At 44.8% G+C, this 16,860-nt stretch overlaps 1 protein-coding gene across 2 annotated transcripts in view; it reads right to left on the bottom strand.

The window, feature by feature from the left end:
* PDE4C (phosphodiesterase 4C) overlaps positions 1 to 16,860 on the bottom strand; it is a 322,370-nt gene that overhangs the window by 99,046 nt on the left and 206,464 nt on the right. The window lies entirely within an intron of this gene.

Genomic DNA, 16,860 nt, shown 5'->3' with positions numbered 1-16,860 from the left:
AGCGATGCATAATCATCCCAGAAAAACGGCCGTGTCCCCGACTCTAGTTTCAACGGATGGGCCTCTATGGGCAGTGTACCAAGGGCAAATGAGGATGTGTGGGTGCTAGATGCATGATCCAGGGGCTTGCGCTGGTCACACGATACGCAGACCGTGCCGCCGTTTTGAAGAATTGGTAAAAGTCAAAAACTTTGCACACCTCATTAAGGGGCATATTTAATAAAGCACGATAGTGCTTTTAACGGGTCATTAAGGTCCCACAGTGTCCTCCGCAAATTTATTAAGGGGGCATCGCAGCAGATATCATGGATATCTGCTGCTTTGCATTCCTCTTCGTTTTTGGGAGCAGTCATCATTCAACAGAATGGTGACTGCTCCTGGCCGCAATCTAACAAGTCATTTTCGGGAACTTGTCGTACATCATCCTAATTGAAGAAATCTAATGCTGTCAGCTCTGCTCCGGAGAGCAGAGCTGGACATCGCATGTGTGGAGGGATCACATGATCCCTCCCTGTCACTCAGCGCTCTCTCTCTGCAACTATCGTTGCAGAGACAGAGAGGGGATCTGTGTGCGCATGTCCAGTTCTTGGAACTGGACATGCGCAATTGAAGAGTGAAGAGAAGACCCGAAGACAGCGCTTCCGAAGAGGGGGGTAAGTATGATTTTTTTTTTTACTGAAACAGCAGTTTTTCGGAACTGTTGTTTCTGTGCAGGGCTGTACATAAATGTGAGAAGTAGTTCAATCCTTATCATTGCGATAAGGATTGAAAACTACTTTTCACTTTATGTGAATATTGATAAATGTGCCCCTTACTCTTTACACCAACACCAGTCTGTGCATTTTTATTTTGGTTAGGTTATTTTTCAGCTGGACGGCCGCAGGTCGGCATATCCTACCTTATCACATTGAGGTCTTAAATTAATCGGGGAAGTCTGCAACTGCTTTCAACGATCCTAGCTCTGGCATGTCCACCTCCCTTAACCCTCCTATCATTATGCATACACTCCTATGTTATACATACCCACAAAATCTCAGTCCTTTGTTTCTAGTATTATCCCAGTTCTGTCTGTCCACTTCTCCCAACATATATCTCCCATTTGATATGCTTGTTTGTTTGTTTTGTTTTTGTTTTTTTAAATGTATTTGAACAGAATGATGATCACTATTGTCAGGGTTTCCATCAGAAATTGAGAGAGAAAGAGGGGCTGGTCCTTTAATTAACACAGCACAGCACAGTACTGTTAGAATGTGAGATATGCTGTATATTGCACTGATTGTGGGAAATGTTTTACTAGTATCAGCACTAGCCCACAGACTGCATTTTTATAGGAGAAGCATCCTGGTGAACTCTGTGAGTTTCTACTAAAACTGGCATTTCAAAATAGCGCCACTAGATGCCACATAATAATACCCACCTTACATATTATAAGAAACAAAACACCACCTCCCCCACATAACAGTAATCACCCCATATTACTTACCTACCTTCCAAACCTGATAGAGGCCGCCACACACATACCACTCAACCATAACGATTTAGGCAGACAGTCCCAATTGGCAAAAACACACATTCATGGTGTAAAAGGTAAAATATGAGTATTATAGTGATATATGCTCAACTTTTATAGTTGTTTATATGGAGGGAAAAATAATGCAGTTTAAAGTAGTTTCCTCAGTTTTAGCACAATGTTTATTAATAATAATAATAATAATAATAATAATAATAATAATAATAATAATAAAAAACTGATCACAGCACTTTTTTAATCTAAACGTTGAATTTCCAGCTTTAACAAGAAAAAAATATCACTCTTATTCATTATTCACACAGGGCAGTATGCTTCATCTATCTACATAAAAATCCACCAAAATTCTATCTCACACTCACTATTAAACACCAAGTTCTCACATCCCTAAGAGCTGATACTATTAGGAAGTCATTATTCCCTGACTTATCACAAAATACAATCGCAACTAGAATTAATCAGATAGTGTAAATCACACATTCTAGGCATTTATTTGTGTAGTGTTTATAAAAACCAAGGCTATCTGGCGCATGAATACCACATAAATAACAAAAAACAATGTAGACAGACTTTGCTTTTTAATATGATAAAAAGTCACAATGATTATTGTATAAAAATGGCAAATTGACATACTATCATACTCTTTCTTTTTACTTCTTCTAGTTATATGTTCTATATATATTTTAATGCTTCTAAAACATAGCAGAGTTAGGTTAATCCATTAAACAGAATATAATTTTCTGCACATATACATAGGAAACATAATGATACAATATGGATTCCTTAGGGGGATATGTTATTTTCATGCTTCCTTTTGAGGCTGGTATCTATTTATGACATATGTTATGTGACTAGTTCCACTGATTACAAGTATGTACAGAGGTCTCCTGAAAATTAAAGATTTTTGTTTTGATGTATTTTTCCTATAAAGAACATATCTGTCCTTGGAGTGACCATAGCTAATATCTTTTGTAACTACAAAGCATCTGTGGGGTGTCTAATAAATCCTATCTGAGCGGTTGTCTGTGACACTCCAGGATATCTGTATAAACATTCCAACTAGGTGACTAAAAGCAGATCTCTAAAGTAGATATCATCATATGTTAACCCTTAGTTTACATATACACAGTGTCTTCCCATGTTACATACAACTCATATTTTGTGGAAGGGTCAGGGCCACATTAATATACTGTTTTTCTAGTTCCTGATTAGGCCATAATCATGACAGCTAGGGAGAATTAGGAGAACATGAATAGAACAGAAGAGAGAAGTAAGCTAAGAAGAGCTGGGAGGAGAATACAAACAATAAAGAAACAAGCCAGATAATGCTCTGGTTGGTGGTTGTCAATGGCAATGATTACTTTCATGTTTTCAGAGGAGTTGTCACCCAGAACCAGGACAGAGAGTGCTGAGTCACAAAGAAGTGCATGAATGTAGGGGTAAATGGTATTAATAGTAAAGTTTACATAGAGGAAAAAAATATTTAGACAGTGAATTACTTTCATTAAGTAAAATGTTATGCACATTTTTGTTTCCACTTTAAATTATGTGCTCGCTATAGTGCAGCAAACAGACATAACTGCTGCTTGTTTGGAGAAAAGCTTTCTAGGATAGACGGAGGAGACATGCACAGCAGAAGCAGTGAAGAAGTTGAAAGCAGAAAGCTAGGAATAATTGTGAGGAGGAGGACAGAAGAGAGACGTAAGCAAAGAGATAGCTGGAAGAAGGAGAACATGAACAAGACATAAAATAGAAGGAAGGTAAGATGAATTGGTTGGAGAAGAACATGAACAGGATAGAAAAGGAAGTTAGGAAGAGCTGGGAGAAGGAGAATATGAACAGCAGAGAGGAGAGATGTGAGCTAGTAAATTGCTGGGAGGAGGAGAGCATCAACTGAGAAGAAAGCTAGGAAGAACTGGAAGTAGGAGAACTTGAACAAGACAAAAGAGACAAGTAAGCAAAGAAGAGTTGGAATGAGGAGACCTTAAACAGGAAAGAAAATAGCAATACACTAATAAACTACTATAAGGAGAAGAACATGATCAAGACAGAAGAGTGAAGTGTGTCACTCACCGGACCGTGAGTGCCTCTTCTCGGACATTTAGGAACCGTGGCCGTCCACCATCCTGAGGGTCTGCGCATGCGCAGCCCTTTTCTATACTTCAGTGTATACCCCTTTAACTTAATTGGCAGATCAGGCAACCTCCCTATATTAAGCACCTGTGGTCACTACCACGTTGCCTGATCTTGGAGTCTCATTCCTCATGAGTCTCTGAAGGTGTTCCTGTATTACTTGTGTATTCAGTGCTGCTGATTCCTGTGGTTTCCTAACCACTACTACTACTGTGGTCCCATACCACTTCTACCATCAACTGTATCATCATGACTGTTTGCTGATTCCTATCCGCTGCCTCCGTGCACTACAGTCTTTTACACCACTTCATCGTTATTTTATATCTAAGTGACTGTTTACTCATTGCTATCCGCTGCCTCCGTGCACTCCAGCTTATACCTCACTCACCTGCTTCTCATCAAGTCTGTTTGCTGATTTCTATCCGTTGCCTCCGTGCACTACAGTCTCCTGCTTGCAACTCGCCTGTGTTCAACATCGTGACTGCCAGCTGACTACTATCCGCTGCCTCTGTGCACTACAGTCTCCTGCTTGCAACTCGCCTGTGTTCAACATCGTGACTGCCAGCTGACTACTATCCGCTGCCTCTGTGCACTACAGTCTCCTGCTTGCAACTCGCCTGTGTTCAGCATCGTGACTGCCAGCTGACTACTATCCGCTGCCTCTGTGCACTACAGTCTCCTGCTTGCAACTCGCCTGTGTTCAACATCGTGACTGCCAGCTGATTACTATCCGCTGCCTCCGTGCACTACACTCTCATCTCATCTTTGCTGTGTCTTCCTCGAGACTGCCGCTTTTCATTACCATCTGCTACACTTCGTGATCTACAGCTCCTGCCCTGCGCTGCACTCCTGTTTCCCATCGCTGTTGGTTCCTGTGGTTGCTACTGGTTACCTCCGTGTGCCGCTGAGTCCTGCCGCTGTGGTCAGCGCTATCGTCCATCTCCTGCTGATCCACTCTCCACGCCTTCACGTGTTCCACTGGCCTCTACCCTCCTGTCAGCATTGGATTTGTATCTCTTCTACTACCCTCTGCTGGATCATCTCCATTCTCCTGGGTTTCCTATGAGTCCAGTTCCACGTGTTGCTGATTCCTGTGGATTCGTGTCCCTGTCGGTCTACTCTCCTGTGCGCTGCACCTGCTAGACCGCTGCTTCTCCTATCCAGGGACTTCCTATCCAGTCGGTCTCCAGCCGCTCAGGTACCGCTGCAATCCCATCTGACTGCTACTGCTGAACCACGGTATGCATACTTCTCATTGACTGTGCTGTGTATTGCATATCTTGCTGGACTGTGTTTGGTTCTCTCTGGAGTCTGCTATCCGCTGAGTCTATTGTCATCATTGACTGTGTTATCATTGTGCTGGACTACTTCAAGAGACTTTCTAGATTGCAGACCTGATCAGTCATTTACATATATATATACCTATATTGTGCATATTACTGTGGATCGTGTATAAGGTGCCGGTGTATATCCTGTGTTGCAGTCTTCCCCCGTGCACCTCCTCACATATATATGCAGTGGTACAACTTGCTGATGTCAGACCACTGATCCCTGTTTCCGGTATCACCTGTTCCATTATCCTCTCACATAGCAGTGGTACAACTTGCTACCGCAGACCACTGACTACCTGGATACCTCCACTTGGATTCCATTCCTTCACTCAGACAGCGGTACAACTTGCTACCCGCAGACCGCTGACTCTCATCACCTCATTGTCTCTGTTGGACATTCCTCCTCACTATAGCAGTGGTACAACTTGCTATCGCAGACCACTGACTACCTACACGTGTCCTTGTCCATACAGTTCCTTGTGTATCATTACCTCATTATTACCAGTGTTGCTAGTCATAGACTTTCCTGAGCATCTCATCGGTCATCATTTCATGTTCCGTGATCACCCAGCTACCAGAGTACCCTATTACCATCTACATTGCTCTGGTAAGCCTACCATCTGGTGATCCCTGGGTAAAGACTCCTAGTGCCCGTGACAGTAAGATCAGGCCATGACAGACCCAGATGTGGAACCTACCGCCAAAGAGATGCTGCAACATCTGGTTAGCCGTGTGGAGCAACAGGATGCCCGCCAACAGCTGTTACTTCAGTGTTATCAGTCATTAACCTCCCAAGGAACATCTGGACAGACTGTGACAGCTACTACTGAAGCTCCTGTGCTTTCCTCCGTTTCCCCATTGCCATCCCAGGTGTCTATAGCTTCCACGCTTCACCTGCCTACTCCGTCAAAGTACGATGGAGACCCCAAAACTTGTAGGGGTTTCCTTAACCAATGTTCAGTCCATTTTGAGCTCCAACCTCAAAATTTTTCTACCCATCGTTCCAGAGTGGCCTATCTTATCTCTTTGTTTTCCGGACAAGCCCTGGCTTGGGCCTCCCCTCTGTGGGAGAGGAACGATCCAATATTACAAGATAGTGCCAAATTCATTTCTACATTCCGAAGTGTGTTCGATGAACCAGGTCGTGTGACCTCCGCTGCTTCCAGCATCCTCCGTCTGCGACAAGGATCTCATACTGTAGGCCAGTACGTCATTCAATTTAGGATCTTAGCCTCTGAACTTCAGTGGAACACTGAAGCCCTAGTTGCCGCCTTCTGGCAGGGGCTTTCCGATAAAATTAAAGATGCACTGACTACCCAAGAGCTTCCTTCGTCACTTGAAGATTTGATCTCTCTATGCCATCGTGTTGATATGAGATTTCGTGAAAGAGAGGCTGAGAAAACGACTTCTGCTAAAGCACCTTTTCGCTCTAACCCTCAATTTCGTCCAGTGTCACCCGCTGTGATTCCCATGGAGATTGGACGTTCCAAGTTATCTTCTGAGGAGAGGAAACGAAGAGTCAAGAATAGACTCTGTATCTATTGTGCTGATTCCACTCATGTCCTCAGCTCCTGCCCTAAGAGATCGGGAAATGCCAGGCCCTAACTAGTTCTGGAGAGGTAAAGTTAGGGTCCCTGGAGTCCTCTCCATCGTCTATGAAATCTAAAGTCTGCGCTTTTGATGTGACTATTTCCTTTGCTACCAAGACCTTTGAGTCACAGGCATTGATTGATTCCGGAGCAGCAGGAAATTTTATTTCCAAATCGTTAGTTAATCAATGGTCTCTACCAATGATTACCTTAAAAACTCCCATTACTGTGACGGCTATCGATGGATCACGTCTCATCAACGGTCTCATCACCCAGAGTACGTCTCCAGTAACCCTTCAGATTGGTGCTCTGCATCATGAAGAGATATCGTTTTTAATTCTTCCTGTTACGACAAGTCCGATTGTCCTAGGCCTTCCATGGCTTCAGTGTCACTCTCCCCAGATTGACTGGCGCACCCCTCAAGTCACGTCTTGGGGCCCTGAATGTCACCATCATTGCCTTTCCCAAGTCATTCCTCTCAAGGTACAGCAAGCTTCCATTTCAGCTATTTCACCGGGACTCCCTCCTCAATATGCTTCATTTACCGATGTTTTTGATAAAGCTCAGTCTGAACGTCTTCCTCCTCATCGTTCTTGGGATTGTCCGATTGATCTTCTTCCTGGCAAGACTCCTCCCAGAGGCCGGGTCTATCCACTCTCGTTACCTGAAACTCAAGCTACATCTGAATATATACGGGAGAACCTCCAGCGTGGGTTCATTCGACCTTCCACCTCGCCCGCTGGAGCTGGGTTCTTCTTTGTCAAAAAGAAGGATGGATCATTACGCCCTTGTATAGATTTTCGTGGACTCAATGCCATTACTATCAAGAACCGGTATCCCATTCCGTTGATCACTGAGCTATTTGACCGCATCAAGGGAGCCCGTATTTTTACTAAGTTGGATCTTCGTGGTGCTTACAATTTAATCAGAATTCGTTCCGGTGACGAATGGAAGACGGCGTTTAACACCAGAGACGGGCATTACGAATATCTGGTAATGCCTTTCGGGCTATGTAATGCCCCCGCTGTTTTTCAGGGCTTCATTAATGAGATTTTTCGGGACTTATTATATGTATGTGTCGTCGTCTACCTGGACGACATATTGATTTTTTCACAGGACCTGCCTTCTCACCACCAACATGTGGCAGAAGTCCTCTCCAGGCTACGGAAAAATTCATTGTTCTGTAAATTAGAAAAATGTTCATTCGAATTACCCCAGATTCCATTCTTGGGGTATATTGTTTCCGGAGTTGGTCTGAAGATGGATCCTGACAAAGTAAATGCTGTACTACATTGGCCCCAGCCAACTACTCTTCGTGCCATCCAGCGTTTTTTAGGTTTTGCCAATTACTATAGACGCTTCATTCAAGATTTTTCTTCCATTGCATCTCCTATTGTGGCCCTGACTCGTAAAGGGGCTAATCCTAAGCAATGGTCTACTGAGGCTATTCAAGCCTTTCAAACATTAAAAGAGTCCTTCTCTTCGGCTCCAATCCTTCGTCAGCCTGATGTGACACTCCCTTTTTTCCTAGAAGTAGATGCCTCTAATGTGGGCTTAGGAGCTATTCTCTCCCAACGCTCGGAACAGCAAAAATTCCACCCTTGTGCCTTCTATTCTCGGGGTCTCCTACCCGCAGAGAAGAATTATACCATCGGAGACAAGGAATTACTGGCTATCAAAGCCGCATTAGAGGAATGGAGATACTTGTTGGAGGGAGCTCGCCATCCGGTGACGATCTTCACGGATCATAAGAACTTGTCATATCTCCAGTCTGCCCAATGCTTGAACCCTCGTCAAGCAAGATGGTCTCTTTTCTTTTCCCGTTTTGAATTAATAATTACCTTCAAACCAGCTGCCAAGAACAAAAAAGCTGATGCCTTATCTAGAGCCTTTGCTACGTCCTCTGATATAGAAGAGGTTCCCAACCATACCATTCTAGACCCCAAATGTATCTCACTGGCTGCTTCATCCACCAAAACGCTACCATTTGGGAAGACCCTCGTGCCTTCTACTCTAAGGAGGAAAATCCTTTCGTGGTTCCATGCCTCTCGTTTTTCTGGACACGCCGGTGAACACAAGACTTTTGAGATCCTCTCTCGAAGTTACTGGTGGCCTTCAATGAGGAGAGACGTCAAAGAGTTCATTGCTTCCTGTGAATTATGTTCGCAATTCAAATCCTCCCGCAGAACCCCAGCAGGGTTGCTGCGACCACTACCCATTCCGTCCAAACCATGGACCCATATTAGTATGGATTTCGTTACTGACTTACCACCTAGTAAGAACCATAACACTATTTGGGTGGTAGTGGACAGATTTTCGAAGATGGCTCATTTCATCCCTCTGTCTGGTTTGCCTTCCTCATCTATCTTGGCTGAACATTTCATTAAAGAGATCTTCCGTATCCATGGATGTCCATCTGAGATTGTGTCTGATAGAGGAGTACAATTCGTGTCCAGATTCTGGCGAGCCCTTTGTAAAACCTTGGGCATACGATTAGCACTCTCATCTTCTTACCATCCACAATCCAATGGACAAACCGAACGTGTCAATCAAGATCTTGAGACTTTTATAAGGATATTTTCATCAGCCAATCAAGACAACTGGGTAGAGTTACTCCCTTGGGCTGAGTTCGCCCATAACAACATGTACCATGAGTCATCATCCAAAACTCCATTCTTTGTGGTCTACGGTCACCATCCGTCTTTTCCGGAATTTCCTGCCCTCCCGCCCACCCAAGTTCCTGCGGTGGAGACTGTTTGTCAGACCTTTAAAAATATCTGGTCTCAGGTTAGAACCTGTTTAAAGAAGACATCTGTCAAATATAAATCTTTCGCTGATAAGAAGAGGCGGGCTATTCCACCACTAAAAATTGGAGATCGTGTCTGGTTATCCACAAAAAATATTCGTTTGAAGGTTCCATCCATGAAATTCGCCCCTCGTTTTATTGGTCCATATAGGATCATTCAAGTTATCAATCCAGTATGTGTGAAACTCCTTCTTCCTAAGAGTCTTCGGATTTCTAATGCCTTCCATGTATCTTTGCTCAAACCTCTTATTATCAACCGTTTTTCAAGTCCTCCCTCAGCTCCGCAGCCAGTTCAAGTCCATCAGGAGGAGGATTTTGAGATTACCGAGGTACTAGATGCAAAAATTTCGCGAGGAGTCCTCCACTTCCTCGTTCATTGGAAGGGCTTTGGTCCTGAGGAGCGCTCTTGGATCAAAGCTGAAGATCTTAATGCTCCTGCCCTTTTGAAGAAGTTTTACTCCAAAAATCCGGACAAGCCCGGTTCCAGGCGTTCTGTGCCCACCTTTAAAAGGGGGGGTACTGTCACTCACCGGACCGTGAGTGCCTCTTCTCGGACATTTAGGAACCGTGGCCGTCCACCATCCTGAGGGTCTGCGCATGCGCAGCCCTTTTCTATACTTCAGTGTATACCCCTTTAACTTAATTGGCAGATCAGGCAACCTCCCTATATTAAGCACCTGTGGTCACTACCACGTTGCCTGATCTTGGAGTCTCATTCCTCATGAGTCTCTGAAGGTGTTCCTGTATTACTTGTGTATTCAGTGCTGCTGATTCCTGTGGTTTCCTAACCACTACTACTACTGTGGTCCCATACCACTTCTACCATCAACTGTATCATCATGACTGTTTGCTGATTCCTATCCGCTGCCTCCGTGCACTACAGTCTTTTACACCACTTCATCGTTATTTTATATCTAAGTGACTGTTTACTCATTGCTATCCGCTGCCTCCGTGCACTCCAGCTTATACCTCACTCACCTGCTTCTCATCAAGTCTGTTTGCTGATTTCTATCCGTTGCCTCCGTGCACTACAGTCTCCTGCTTGCAACTCGCCTGTGTTCAACATCGTGACTGCCAGCTGACTACTATCCGCTGCCTCTGTGCACTACAGTCTCCTGCTTGCAACTCGCCTGTGTTCAACATCGTGACTGCCAGCTGACTACTATCCGCTGCCTCTGTGCACTACAGTCTCCTGCTTGCAACTCGCCTGTGTTCAGCATCGTGACTGCCAGCTGACTACTATCCGCTGCCTCTGTGCACTACAGTCTCCTGCTTGCAACTCGCCTGTGTTCAACATCGTGACTGCCAGCTGATTACTATCCGCTGCCTCCGTGCACTACACTCTCATCTCATCTTTGCTGTGTCTTCCTCGAGACTGCCGCTTTTCATTACCATCTGCTACACTTCGTGATCTACAGCTCCTGCCCTGCGCTGCACTCCTGTTTCCCATCGCTGTTGGTTCCTGTGGTTGCTACTGGTTACCTCCGTGTGCCGCTGAGTCCTGCCGCTGTGGTCAGCGCTATCGTCCATCTCCTGCTGATCCACTCTCCACGCCTTCACGTGTTCCACTGGCCTCTACCCTCCTGTCAGCATTGGATTTGTATCTCTTCTACTACCCTCTGCTGGATCATCTCCATTCTCCTGGGTTTCCTATGAGTCCAGTTCCACGTGTTGCTGATTCCTGTGGATTCGTGTCCCTGTCGGTCTACTCTCCTGTGCGCTGCACCTGCTAGACCGCTGCTTCTCCTATCCAGGGACTTCCTATCCAGTCGGTCTCCAGCCGCTCAGGTACCGCTGCAATCCCATCTGACTGCTACTGCTGAACCACGGTATGCATACTTCTCATTGACTGTGCTGTGTATTGCATATCTTGCTGGACTGTGTTTGGTTCTCTCTGGAGTCTGCTATCCGCTGAGTCTATTGTCATCATTGACTGTGTTATCATTGTGCTGGACTACTTCAAGAGACTTTCTAGATTGCAGACCTGATCAGTCATTTACATATATATATACCTATATTGTGCATATTACTGTGGATCGTGTATAAGGTGCCGGTGTATATCCTGTGTTGCAGTCTTCCCCCGTGCACCTCCTCACATATATATGCAGTGGTACAACTTGCTGATGTCAGACCACTGATCCCTGTTTCCGGTATCACCTGTTCCATTATCCTCTCACATAGCAGTGGTACAACTTGCTACCGCAGACCACTGACTACCTGGATACCTCCACTTGGATTCCATTCCTTCACTCAGACAGCGGTACAACTTGCTACCCGCAGACCGCTGACTCTCATCACCTCATTGTCTCTGTTGGACATTCCTCCTCACTATAGCAGTGGTACAACTTGCTATCGCAGACCACTGACTACCTACACGTGTCCTTGTCCATACAGTTCCTTGTGTATCATTACCTCATTATTACCAGTGTTGCTAGTCATAGACTTTCCTGAGCATCTCATCGGTCATCATTTCATGTTCCGTGATCACCCAGCTACCAGAGTACCCTATTACCATCTACATTGCTCTGGTAAGCCTACCATCTGGTGATCCCTGGGTAAAGACTCCTAGTGCCCGTGACAAAGTGTTAGAGATCGCGGCGGCCGCGGGCACCGCCGCGACTCTCCAGGATCCTCCAATGACGTCCCGGCCGTTGCTACGGTAACCGGGACGTCACTTACGGTTTCCACGTCCCGGTTGCCTGGGCAACAACTGGGACGCTACAGATTCCCTGACGCCGCGCCCGGCCAGCTGGTTAATAGGCGGGCGCACGCGCATAGGGCTAGTTAGGTGAGAGCCAATCATGGCTGTCCAGGTGCCTAGGAGGCAGCTTGTAGAGGAGTCAGGTATTAGTATGCAGCTGAGCACTGCATTACGATTGGCCACCAGCACTTCTATCTATTAGGCTTCTCCTGTGTGGGCTCCTCTTGGATTGGCTGCTTGAACTATTTAAGGCAATGAGGACTGAGCCTCATTGCCGGTTATAGCGTTCTGTCCTCAGTTCTGCTGCCTGCTTGTGCTATCCGTTTTGGTTCCTGCTACCTTGGATTTGACTACCCGTGTTTTGACCCCTGCTTGTTATTGGACCTGTGATCCTTCTCTTCTGACCTTGACCTTTTGCCTGGAATTCGGATTTTGCTTCTCTGCCTGTGAGTTTGACCCTTCGCTTGCCCTTGGATACTGCATCTGTGCCTGTGACCTTTTGACCTAGGATTCTTCTTATACTACAGTCCACCAATCACTCCACTCCTGGGAACTCCTTTAAGTCAGTATACGTTACTCGACCCTTGGTCGGCCCGCAGCCCAGTCTGTCCTCACCACTAGGGGCTCCAGCGAACACCTGGCCTTCTGAGTAGTTCCCAAGTTTCACTGTACTGACTTGGGAGTTCCTAACAGTAAGCAATGAAATTATTCTGGAGTACTGACTGTTCAATTTAGAGGCCCTCTAGGAAAATGTTTGGATTGTGGATGATGAGGCAGAGGTCTCAGTTGTTCTAGGCACATTTCCAATGCCTGAGTGAACCACTGCAGGTGAGGCAAGCATGGAAATATTGCTTTCACTTTAACACCCTGCTATTCTATTTTCCACAATGTGTGAGCTATGAGGGGTATTGGAGGAAATACATAACTCAGGTTGTAACTCCATGGCTTTGACACCGTATCTTTTCCCAGTGGTTTGGGATCCTTTTGATGGGAGCAAATTTATGTTACTTTGGCATTTTGACTTACTGCCACTAGGTCTATTTGTGCTATCCCAAACTTTTATGTCACCTGTTGAAACACTTCTTTGTTTAGGCTCTATTCCCCAGGAGGAATCTGATGCTGGCTCTCGCAGTGTGTCTGTTGTCTATGCGCACTAGGTGCAGGGCTGCCAGGAATTTTAAGTTTTTATCTACCCATGCTAGAATCAGTGCCACTGCTGTCATCCTGGACATACTCTTGGTGGTCCTGGTTTAAAATTGCCACCACTGTGTCACTGTGCAAGAATATCTTTAAATGTATGCTCTGCTGATAATGTTGTATTGCTCGTCATAATGCTCTTGGTTCCAAGATGTTTGCATTTATTTAGGGCTCTCATGTGTCCCAGTTGTCCCAGTTGTCCCAGAAAAGTCCCCCTTTACTGTACTGTTACGAGCCGCGGCGGTGCCCAGCCGCCGCGATTCACTCACCCGCGTCCCGGCCGTCGCCATGGCGACCGGGACGTCATTTCCGGCCATAACCCGGCCGTTGCCGGGGCAACCAGCAGAAGCTTCAGAGCTGCGTCCCGGCAATAGGAGGCAATTACAGGCATTAGCCTGCAACTGTGCAGGCCAGGGGCAAGCCCTGATTGGCTCTATTAGTGACTGCTCTATTACCTGCAGGAGTGTGTTCAACCTGTGATTGGTTCAGCTGGGTATTTAAGGCAATGAGGTCTGCTGCCTCATTGCCGGTTATAGCTTCTGTGCTCCAGTCTGCTGACCTGCTTTGTTCCTGTTCCTGTGTCCTGATATCTACGTTTGACTCCCCGTGTATGACCCCTGGCTTTGTATTGGACTTCGCTCGTGTTTCCTGTGACCCTGATCCTCGGCTTGTTTACCCGTTCTGCTACTTTGCCTGTGACCTCTGACCTCAGCTTGTTCATCGATGCGGATACCTGCTGCCGGCCTTTGACCTCTGCGTGGACCTGACTCTTCATGCCTGGGTTCTCCCCAGCCGGTACACACTTCACGACCCTCTGTCAGTCTGCAGCCCAGTCTGTCCCCACCATCAGGGGCTCCAGTGAACACCTGACTGGCAGAGTAGACTCCGGGTTGTGTTGTGCCGGCTGGAGGGGTTCCTAACAATGAGTAGTAATTTGTTTCTATAATTGTTTTACCTATTTTAAAACCTAAAAAAAGTAAGGAGTAGATTGTATGGCCTGTGCAAACTTCACCTTACATTTATATTCTGTTTTTTTATTTAGACATGATTGGGACCCAAGTCATATTGCTTTATAGGACTTAAAAGGAGTGTTTTCTAGTGATTTGTAAGCATGGGTGTATAGAATAAATTTGTGGCCTGAAATGTTCCAATTTCTGAGTCAGTAGTGTTGGTATGTTTAACATCATGTCACAAACTGATGCCATAAAGACAATGGGATCTTCAGTTCTGGTCAGTATCTACTTTTTTAGACAGTCAAGGACAGTGGACTCACGCATGGCTTCAAGCCTAAAGATGACCTCCGGCATGTATAACGCAAGGATAATATGGAAAAGATTTGTTTACCTTAGAGACCTCAAGACATTTTCACTTATCTATGTACAACACAATTTATGCTACATAGAATATATTATTTTCAAACCAGCAGTTGTTTTCAATAGCTGGATTACCTATGGGTAGTGGACCTTCATACTGGTCAATGGGTTGTTTAAAGAAATGTAATGGCAAAAGTTTTGGTATTTATTGTAAATAAAGTTTATTATGTAGTTTACAAAAACAGCCAGTGTTTACCACACATATGCCATATCAGCAAACAGTCTTGAATTCCACTGGACATAGGGGGTGTGAACAATATAGAAATATGTGTTGTATGTGCAGATTTGGAAGGGGGCCGGTTTATTGAGGTTATGGCCTAATTTGTTATAATTTTGCTGTACTGAATGTTGGCATGCAGCTCTATTTATATGTTTCTATTTCTTAAACTTATTCATGGAAAGTATTGTCTCTGTTCTGCTGCTGAAGTTCAATCTATCTTTCTGTTCTGCTGCTGAAGTTCAATCTATCTTTCTGTTCTGCTCCTGAAGTTCATCCCGTGTCTCTGTTCTACTGGTTGAATCTTGCTGATACGCCTCCAATCAACTTTTAGCGATGAGTTATAACTTAAATTATATAACATGTCAAATTTGCCATAAGACAGGCAAATTAATTGGATACCATTCTGAGTTCACCCCAAGGTTATTTATATCTTCCACTTTCTAGGCAAAAGGATATTTCCTGCATCTACATAGGTACAGGAAGTTGAGATAAGAGGTACAATAACAAATCTCAGCCAATTTCTTCCCAACCCTCAGATAAAGAGAACTCTAGCAGATATCACATCACGTGAGATAGAGAACAAATGACATTGATCTATTTTACGGGATATCCATATTTACAGCTAACGGAAATCTACAAGATCTGTTCCCAAAATAAATCACGTGTTTATGTGCATTGTTAAGCAGACTCTAGATGCATGTAGAAAGCATACATGTTTAAACATCTTACTTACCCATCTATTTGGTTAAAAGGCTTGCCTTTATGAAGTAGTATATTAAATATGACAATGATTTCATTCCTATAACTATGCTCTTAAAAATGGAGAGGAAAATGTTGTTAAAAATGTGAATTTTCCATGGTACAATTCAGTATATAACAAATTCTAAATATGCAGGGACCTATTTATCAACCCTTAATTTAGGCAAAATTAACTTAACGGGCTATTTCATATTAGCCAAACGCAGGAGATATCAGAGATACCACAGCCCCCTGGGGACTGCGGTCAGTAGAAACACCTAACACCATCCTATGGGGAGAGCATTTCAGGAATGGGATCTTTGGATTTCTCTCCAGCAGGCTTTGTGCTCTTCCCCTCTCTCCTATTAAAAGGCCAGGTCAGAACCTGGAGTAAAGTGATGGCTTTAGACTCTTCGCCGGGACAGGCTCTTATCGGAGCTGCTGTCCCAGTTGAACAATTTGAATAGATAGCTACATTAAATAATTTCTTATCAATGTGATAAGAAATGAGAATTAACATAGAGAAAATGTGAAGAGTCATAAATGGACTCCATGGTGACAGATGTCATATAGGATAATGGTACCTAATGGGAGATAAATCCTATTACTGAGATCTAATTACTGATTACTGATCCTTTAATCTGATTTGGCTCTACAATAGAGAAAACATATATTTCTGGCAGTGATACAATGCATACCCCAAATCTATGATTGTTATACAATGCAGATCCTAAAGATATGGTGGCTATTCAATGCAGACTTTAGATCTCTGTTGGTGATACTATGCAAAGCACAAGTCTATGGTGACAGACCCCAAATGTATAGTGGTTACTCAATGCAGATCCCATATCTTTGATGTATAGAATCCAGATGCAATCTATACAACAATCTGGTGTACTCCTAGTACCTCTGGTCCCATATGACGCTCTAATCACATTGTCAGGAGCTGTCAAGTGGCTTTGACTGCAGTCCAGCTTTCACTGCAGTAGTTAGTAGAGGAGAGGTACAGAGAAGTTCTGGCTATGTTGCTGTATACCAGGGGCGGACCCAGACATTTGCCCTACCCGGGGCGATTTTAGGGGGGGGCGATTTAGGACCCGCCCCCTTTCTGTGTTCTAAGGCTGCCGGCGGCTGCACAGTATGTGCAGGTCCGTTCAGCAGTGAAAGTGTGCTGCCCCGCTGCTCTGATTGTGTTTAAAACACAATCAGAGCAGCCGGGCAGCATACTGTCACTGCTGAACGGA

Source organism: Mixophyes fleayi, chromosome 1 (genome assembly GCF_038048845.1).
Source record: "Mixophyes fleayi isolate aMixFle1 chromosome 1, aMixFle1.hap1, whole genome shotgun sequence".
NCBI classification, from domain to species: domain Eukaryota; kingdom Metazoa; phylum Chordata; class Amphibia; order Anura; family Limnodynastidae; genus Mixophyes; species Mixophyes fleayi.
This window is presented reverse-complemented; position numbering and strand designations above follow the sequence as displayed.